This window comes from Phasianus colchicus, chromosome Z (assembly GCF_987193195.1).
Source record: "Phasianus colchicus chromosome Z, bPhaCol1.hap1.1, whole genome shotgun sequence".
Taxonomy (NCBI): Eukaryota; Metazoa; Chordata; class Aves; order Galliformes; family Phasianidae; genus Phasianus; species Phasianus colchicus.
Window position 1 is genome coordinate 34991463 of NC_143476.1, and position 8754 is coordinate 35000216.

The following is an 8754-nucleotide window of genomic DNA, read 5'->3' on the forward strand; positions in this document are numbered from 1 at the left end:
CATGACCCAAGTGCAAAACCTTGTACTTTGTTTTGTTGAACCTCATTAGGTAGGAACCCACAAGGGCCTACCTTTTGAACTTTTTTAACTCCTTCTCGGTGGCATCCCCTCCTTCTCTGTATCAACTGCACCACTCAGCTTGGTATCATCAGCAAACTTGCTGAGAGTGCATTCAATCCCATCGTCTCTGTCACTGATAAAAGTCATAAAGAGTACTGAACCCAACACGGACCCTTGGGGGACATTGCTTGTTACCAGCCTGCATGTGGACATAGAGCTGTGGACCATAACCCTCTGGCTGTGATCTTCCAACCAATTACACCAAATAGCTGAAGAAGTTTTCCAAATATTTTCATTTATTCTGCTGCGAGCCAGGATAGAAATAAATTTCTTCCCAGTTGTCATGGTTTTGTGATTTTTGGTTTTTGGTATTCCACATCATAACATCATGTGGGGCAGTGGGAGTTTAACTGTTGGTGCTCAAGCTCTGGGTACCTGCCTGGAAGAGAAGAAGAACTACATTCCCCAGGGGACTTTGCGGTCACAGAGTCTCGAGATACAACTCCTGGCAAGGTCACCTGATGCACTCTTCTTAGCCTGCTCTTCGTCGGCTCTCCCCTTTTTCTCCCTGCTGCTCAACTGGACTGCGCATCTCACCTCAGCTCTCCGCGCTGTGGTGAGGCCTACCCACCTTTCGGACATTCTCTTTCTCATTATATTTGATTTATTAGCTTCAGATTTAATTATATTGTATTATTGTGTGTTATCTTGCATTCCGATAATATATTTAGTAAATTAGTTTGTTTCTCCTCAGATCGTTGCCGCTGTTCTTAATTATTTTGGGATCCCCTGTTCCCTTTTTCCGGAGGCGCGGATCTGCGGATCCCTCCGCCCCGCTAGTCATGGAACTGGGCCGAACCAGCCCGTAAACCATTGACATTTGGATATGTAATAACAGTAACATTGATAACATGTCAGTGTTTTAGTTGTGGCAGAGAAGTGTTCCGTGACTTATCTCTGGGAGTTGAGTAAGGAGAACTTCAGGCATAACCGGGAGACATTCTCATTTGTGAGAATTCAGGATAGATACGGAGAAACTTGACCTCTGTGAGTTATCACGATCATGGAAAAGATGGATTAGGCATTATGTAGGGCTCCTTGCCACAGCAATGTGAAGTGAAATGAGTAGAAAGATTCATTTGCTAGTTTTGCTAGACTAGTTATTGACTGCAGCGCTACCTTTGAGAAGTTTGCCAGCAGCTATGATAAGGTTATCAGGGCAGAAGTAATTATACTGCTTGAACTGTACTGTAACACGGAAGAAGCAAGAAAATGGAAATCCATTTTTTTAGAGTTTTGAAGATTCTTAGTTTAACGGGCTGCATCCTAACTTCCTAAATGATAGTCAGAATTTCAGAAGGAATGGGTAGAAAGATTAAAAAAAAAAAAAAAAAGATTAAAAGAAATGGTAGCAATTGCTTGGGAAGATCATGGAACAGATCCTCCTGGACAACATGCTTGATCACATGAGGAATGAGCATGTGATCTGAGACAGCCAGCACAGCTTCACCAGGGGAAGGTCATGCTTACCCAATCTGGTGGCCTTTTGTGATGGAGTGACCACATTGGTGGACAAGGGAAAGGAGACCGATGTCATTTACCTGGACTTGAGCAAGGCCTTTGACATGATCCCCCACCACATCCTTATCTCCAAACTGGAGGGATGTGGATTTGATGTGTGGGCCACTCGATGGATAAGAAATCGGTTAACAGGCTGCAGACAGAAGGTGGTGATAAATGGCTCTATGTCCAGATGGAGGTCGGTAACGAGCGGCGTCCCTTTAACATCTTTATCAGTGACACTGATGACGGAATCGAGTGCACCCTCAGCAAGTTTGTTGATGACACCAAACTGAGTGGTGCAGTTGACATGGTGGAAGGAAGGGATGCCATTCAGAGGGACCTCAACAGGCTTGAAAGGTGGGCCCAGGTGAACCTAATGAGGTTCAACACAGCAAAGTGCAAGGTTTTGCACTTGGGCCAGAGGAATTCCAGGCATCCATACAGACTGGAAGGAGCAGTCCTTGAGAGCGGCCCTGTGGAGAAGGATGAAAAGCTTAATATGAGCCAGCAGTGTGCTCTTGTGGCTTGGAAGGCAAATGGTATCCTGGGCTCCATCAGAAGAGGGGTAGCCAGCAGGGACAGGGAGGTGATTGTCCCCCTTTACTCTGCTCTCGTGAGACCGCATCTGGAGTTCTGTGTCCAGGTCTGGAGCCCCCAGTACAAGAAAGACAGGGAGCTGTTGGAGAGGGTCCAGAGGAGGGCCACAAAGATGATCAGGGGACTGGAGCACCTCCCCTACAAAGACAGGCTGAGGGAGCTGGGAGAAAAGAAGGCTGCGGGGTGACCTCATTGCAGCCTTTCTGTACCTAAAGGGAGCCTACAAACAGGAGGGGAATCAACTGTTTCAAAGGGTAGATAACTGCAGGACAAGGGGAAATGGTTTTAAGTTGAAGGAGGGAAGATTTAGGTTGGATATTAGAGGGAAGTTCTGTACAGAGAGAGTGATGAGTTGCTGGAACAGGCTGCCCAGAGAGGTTGTGGATGCACTGTCCTTGGAACTGTTCAAGGCCAGATTGGATGGGGCCCTGAGCAGCCTGGTCTGGTATTAAATGGGGAGGTTGGTGGCCCTGCCTGTGGCAGGGGGGTTGGAGACTCATAATCCTTGAGGTCCCTTCCAACCCTGGCCATTCTGTGATTCCATGATTCTGGCTGTAGTGGATCATCATTTGGCACATAAATGGAAAATGCCTATTTAAGGTACATAGGCCATTCCAAAAGTAATGCCTCCAATTTATTCCCATGGAAAATACAACAGATACAGAGAGTATTTGGAAGAAAACAAAACAATATGCTGCTTTTCTGGACCTGAGCCTCATCAGTTTTACTGTCATGCTGCCTTGACCCCAGCACCCTAATTGCACATATGCCCTGATCCTTTGCACCTCTGGCCCTCCTCATGGTTATGTACAGATGCAAATGAAGAGATGAAAAAGCAACAGAGTCTGACACTTCTATCTCATGCATTGCCTTGGCATTTCAAGTGTTATCTATCTTCACACTGAGGATCAGCTGAATATTTGATACTGGTAGCCAAGGGCTGACAGAATAAGCTGAAATTTCACAATTCACAAATGGGTTATCTATCTTCATGTCCCCACTTCACAGTCTGTTTAATTAAATACAAAATTTCTAACAGAACAGAGTAAGAATTAAACATAGAATAAACACAATAAAACAGAATAAAAACTTTTAAGGCTTCTCATGGGTGAGATGTACAAAGCTCTGTGGGATACAGGAGAGTGCTGGAAATGAGAGAGTAAGCTCATCTCTCATATCCCTCAAGATAATTTCCCAGCTACAAGCATGGTGGTTGCCATTTGGATGGCATTCTACTTTAAGATGAATCTCAACCTTGGTTCCATAAATCATCCCCTGAAGCCTGGGTAAGGGCTCTCAGTGATGTCACCAACCTATAGACTGTAATTGTGCAGCCCTTGCTACATACACTCAGGTGCCAGCAGAGCCCAGCCCAAGTTGGCTCATGTCTGAACTCCTGCTGAGGAAGCTAGAAGGTGAAGCAGAGCTTTGCTGGGTGATGGGTCAAGCTGTGAGGCTACCAACAGCAGATCTTGGTGTCCATACCATGAGGTTTGCTCATCCTAGTCAAATTTTGCTTAGATATTCAAGTTAGTCTGTTTGCAAGGATGGTTTTAAGGCCTTTATTCATGAATTAAAAAGGAAACTAATGTGACAACATTTCTGCTAATTTAATCTGTTTAAATGAAGATTGAAGTGCAAAGGTAAATGGTGATAATGATGTAACCATTGTAATAAGTACTAATGTCAGTTTAATGGAAATGGTACAGGGAGCCATTAAGGACTCTAATTTATACACAGTACAGCGTGCCTTGCCCAGTGACACCAGAACAGAGGAAAGCCTTAGGATTAAACTGAAGAGAAACTCTGCTCAAAAAGAAGGCCTTAGGCTGAGGTTTATCTAATTGAACTGGGATTGTTATTAAGCAAAGTACAAGGGCAAGACATTCTAGAACTAATTCAGGTCTCATCTGGTCAGTGTTGGAAAGCTAACACATGAATTTTTTTTCCTTGCTCAGTATCTCTCTGCTCAAACAGAAAGGGAAAGGCAGTCACTGACCTTTGGTTGGAAACATATCGCAGATGAAGGCAGAAGCTGCTGAAATCTGTAATATTCATTAATTCTACAAAATATTGAGTTTTTCCAACAGAATTAGATTGGTTGACTTTTATCTTCAGCAGAGATACTCAGTTTGTGAGTATATTTGCACCATACTTATTCTTCTGTAATTTTGTTTAATTTTATCTATTCTCTATGTTGTCTTCTCAGCTTAGGGTTAGAAAACACAATTTTCTCCTCATTTGGACCTCTGAGAAAACGTTATTAAAGTGCTGCCTCAACATTTCTCAAATAGCAAAAGTCTTCGTTTTACCTGATTTATGTGAATCAGTCAAGAAAGGTATTGAAGAATTGAAACCATTATTACAATATATTTGATAAATAGCTACTTAATCACTTCACCTTTCAGTAAATGGATGGATAAGTCTTTCTTTAAAAATGGACTTGGACTACTGAGATCTATATTCTAGTAGTATGCAGATTCTAGTCCAGTACTACAACTGGTACAGAAATACATCTCTGAACTTGAATTTTTAATCTTTTAATCTGTGCTTTTCAGTTTCCTTCTCCCTGTCTTTAGAAAAGTGAAGAACGAGGGCATGATTGCATGAAATATTCTGTTTCTGTGGTAATGGACACCACAAAAGAGCTTATTAACAAATATCTGAAAAATTTACAGCCACCTTTTTACCATCTCCTCAATAATTCTGCTATACTCCCACTTCATTTTATTTTTTATAGTTATTGTGAAAAAAAGGTAGGCACAGTTCATAGTTGGGCCTCATTTTAAGAAATATTAAGAGAGCAAACTGTAAGCTACTCTGTAATTAGCTAACAGTCTCATGTGGAAATAAATTCTAGAGGATTTAGGGGTCCGTGAGAGTTGGACACTGTTTAAGAAACACAACTTAGAAGCCTAGAAGCATGTAATCCCACTGTGCTACCAAGCAAATAGGGCAGAATATAATTGGCTTGGCTAAACTGCAAACTCCTCTTTGAACTAGGACAAAAAAAAAGAAAATATATGACTTTTGGAAGCAAGATCAATCTTCACAGAGCAAATACAGAGATGCAGCTGGCATCTGTAAGAACAAAACAAAAAAAAGCCAAAGCTCAACCTGAGTTGACAATTGCCAGTGTCATGTATGGCAACAGAAAAGGCTTTTTAAAGTATGTCAGCAATGAGAGATGGAAATGGAATCACAGAATTGCAGGAGTTGGAAGGGACCTCAAGAGATTATCAAGTCCAATCCCCCTGCCTAATCCCCTAGGGTACCTAAAGCAGCCACCCTACAATGCACTGCACAGGTAGAGATCTTCCTTTCCCTAGACTCCCTCTTACCTCCAGGGCCTGGGTTTCCCAAGAACTAATCTCAGCATTAAAGACTGAAGCAAAGAAGACATTCAGAATCTCCACCTTCTCAACATCCCCTGTTTCCAGGGACCCACATCATTTAGTAGGGGACCCACATTCTCTCTAATCTTCCTTTTACTGCTGACATGCTTAAAAAACCTTCCTCGCTATCCTTTACTTCATTTGCAAGGTTTTATTCCAAGAGGACCTTAGCCTTCCTTGTTACACACCTACAGGCCTGGGAATGTTCCTATATTCTTCCCAGGTGAACAGGCCCTTTTTCCACATTTCATGTATCTTCTTTCCTTTTAGTTTATCCATGAGATCCTTGCACATCCTCACAGTCCTTCTGTCAATGTTGCTTTATTTTTTACTTTTAGGGATGCACCAACCTTGAGATCAGAAGACATGATGTTTAAGTGTGAACCTGCTCTCATGGGCCCCCTTACCTTCTAAGGTTCTAGTCCATGTAATACTTCCAAGTAGGTCTTTGATGAGGTCAAAGTCAGCTCTCCTCAAGTCCAGGGTAGCAACCCTACTTACACTGAACTGATACATGTTGAAGTTATCCACTCCTGTAAGTTGTAAAACCTGATTGGTGGAACAGTGATTTTACATTTGCGATTATGAAAGTTTTAAGAAAACAGCTGTATCAGCTCTATATTCTTAAGTCCATGTGGCTTGATGGGATTCAACCACAATACTGAAGGAGTCAGAGGATGTTATAGCTGGACCCCTCTCAGAAACATAATGAATCAAGTGTTATCATCATCAACAAGAAGGACACAATAGAAGTCTCTGGAACCTATTAATTATTATTATTATTACCTATTAATGTAACTTTATTATCTGGAAATGCTAGGGAGAAAACTGTCCCTAGGGACACTGAAAGTAATTTAAGTCATGAAAACATGTTCAAAATAGGTTCACAAAAGGAAAATCCTGCCTCAGGAATTTGATCTCTTTCTACAGTAAGGTCACTCCTTAGTGGATGAAAGGGAAGACAGTAGATGTAATTTTCTGGATTTTAGTAAGACCTTAGATACTGTCCCTCACAGTATCCAAGCAGACAAACATTCCAACTGTAAGATAAACTGGTTCATGCTATGAGTGACTGGAAAGCAGTTCTGCAGAGTGATCTGCAGTCTGCTGGTAAACAGGCTTAACACTAGCTGTCAGCAATGTGCCCTGACAGCCAAGAGAGAAAACCACACGTTGGGGTGCATTAATCCAGGATTTAAAATGAGGCAATTCTTCCACTATGCTTTCCATAAGTATTTTAAAATAATGCATAAAAGAAAGGCATCAAAAATTAACTGTAAATAATTATTGCAGAGATCATGTCTTTATGTCAAAGTTTTGTTGAAATCATAGTTTGGACTAGTTAACATATTTTGGTTGTTACAAAGAATATAATTTCACACCATAATGTTTGCAAAGGAGGCAAAGGAAAAGCAATAAGCAGAAGGAAACCATTTTATTTTTTTTTAAACACACTTCCTTGAAAAAGAAAATGAAAAAGAAAAAAAAAAGGGGGGGGGGGGGGGGGAGGAAAGAAAAGAAAAAGGAAAGAAAAAAGAAAAAAAGAAAAAAAAACCAATGCAAAATTACAGATTTATGTATATTAGACTTCTCTTCTTGAAAACAACTCAGAAAAAACTGCAGTGTGTCTGTGGGTTTGTAAACGTCTCTAAGGTGTATATTCATCTATATGCATAGGGAAATATCCAGTGGTTATCTGCAGCCTATGAGAACGTTAATCTGATATTTAAACCTTCATGAGTGTGTTTTCAAAAGAGCTAAGCCTCCATCTGCTCACACTGGGGAACTCTAATTTCTGCCAAGTTTTCAGCACACTTAGAAATAGGGCCCTTTATTCAAAAGGTATTCTGCTGTGCAATCTTATGGCTTTGCTCTGAGACTAAAAAGAGTACATGAGATGCACTAATATTTTAATTACATTCAAACTGAATACTATTACATCTCTACTACAGCTACTACAGGAAAAATGAAAAGGCAATCTATGGACTGATGAAAATAAACTTCTCCTGGATTTATCAGATAATGAGGTAGGTTTTTTTAATTAGGTCACCGAACAAATTCACTCACTGATAACTTAATTCGCACAGATTTATTGATTTTAAATTGAAACCACTGAGACATTCTCTGGAAATGTGATTATTGTCTTCTGCGAGAGCTAAAATATTATAGATTCATCATTCAGTTCATTAACAAGATGAACCTTTCCACCTTCCTCATTCTCACCCCTTTTGGCTCTTTGTAACATCAGATACAGTTTATGGCAATGTGGTCCACGGGCTGGAGAGGCAGTGTGGAAAATGTGGAGGTGAACCCTAAGGACACACATTTCCTACAGCATCCACTCCACTGCAGTGAAATCCTAACTGCAGCCCAGGGCTCGCTGTAAGGGGTGTTCACATCCATAGTCCATAAGTACAGATGGTTCTTTCTTCTCTGACCTTAAAATTCAGGTGCACTGGTCTCAAATCAAAAGAGAGGGAATGGGGGGAGGTGAGTGTGGGGAAAAACAGAAGTAGATTTATTTGCAAATAACTCAAGAACCTATTTGCATACACTGTGCAAAAGGTGGCAAGAAGGTCAGCAGTCAGAATTCTTTGTTTCTTTCAAGATGAGATTGCAATTTTTGAGACTGCTTTTTTAAGGCCAGACTAGACACTGTACCTAATCAGCTGGAAAATCAAAAGCATGGGGGTAGTTTCCAGAATACAAGCAAGGGCTGATCACAGTATTTTTTGTTAAACGCTCCAACCTGGCAGACAGGAGTGGTTATAGGAGATGGAGGTAACCGTACAGTGCATGCTGTAAGCATGCCCAGGAATAATCCCTGAAGCAACGCTCACAAATCCAGACCAGCTGCTGTTGCTCAGCAGTCATAGCTCTGGGAATACACAGTTCTGCCAGACTTGTGCTGCTGATTTCAGTCAACACTCAGCTCAGAGGTAGTGGAGGTTTAATTATTTGTGGCATTATTTTGATTTTCTGAGATATTTCATTCTACTGTTTTTCCACTCTGTAGACTCTATAAACAATACAACTAATAAAACTAATACAGCATTAGCTATCAGTTTCTTCATGCTGAGAAGTTTTTTTATCAAGCCACCCAGAGATATTCTCTCAGGTGTTCTTCTCACTTTGTTTT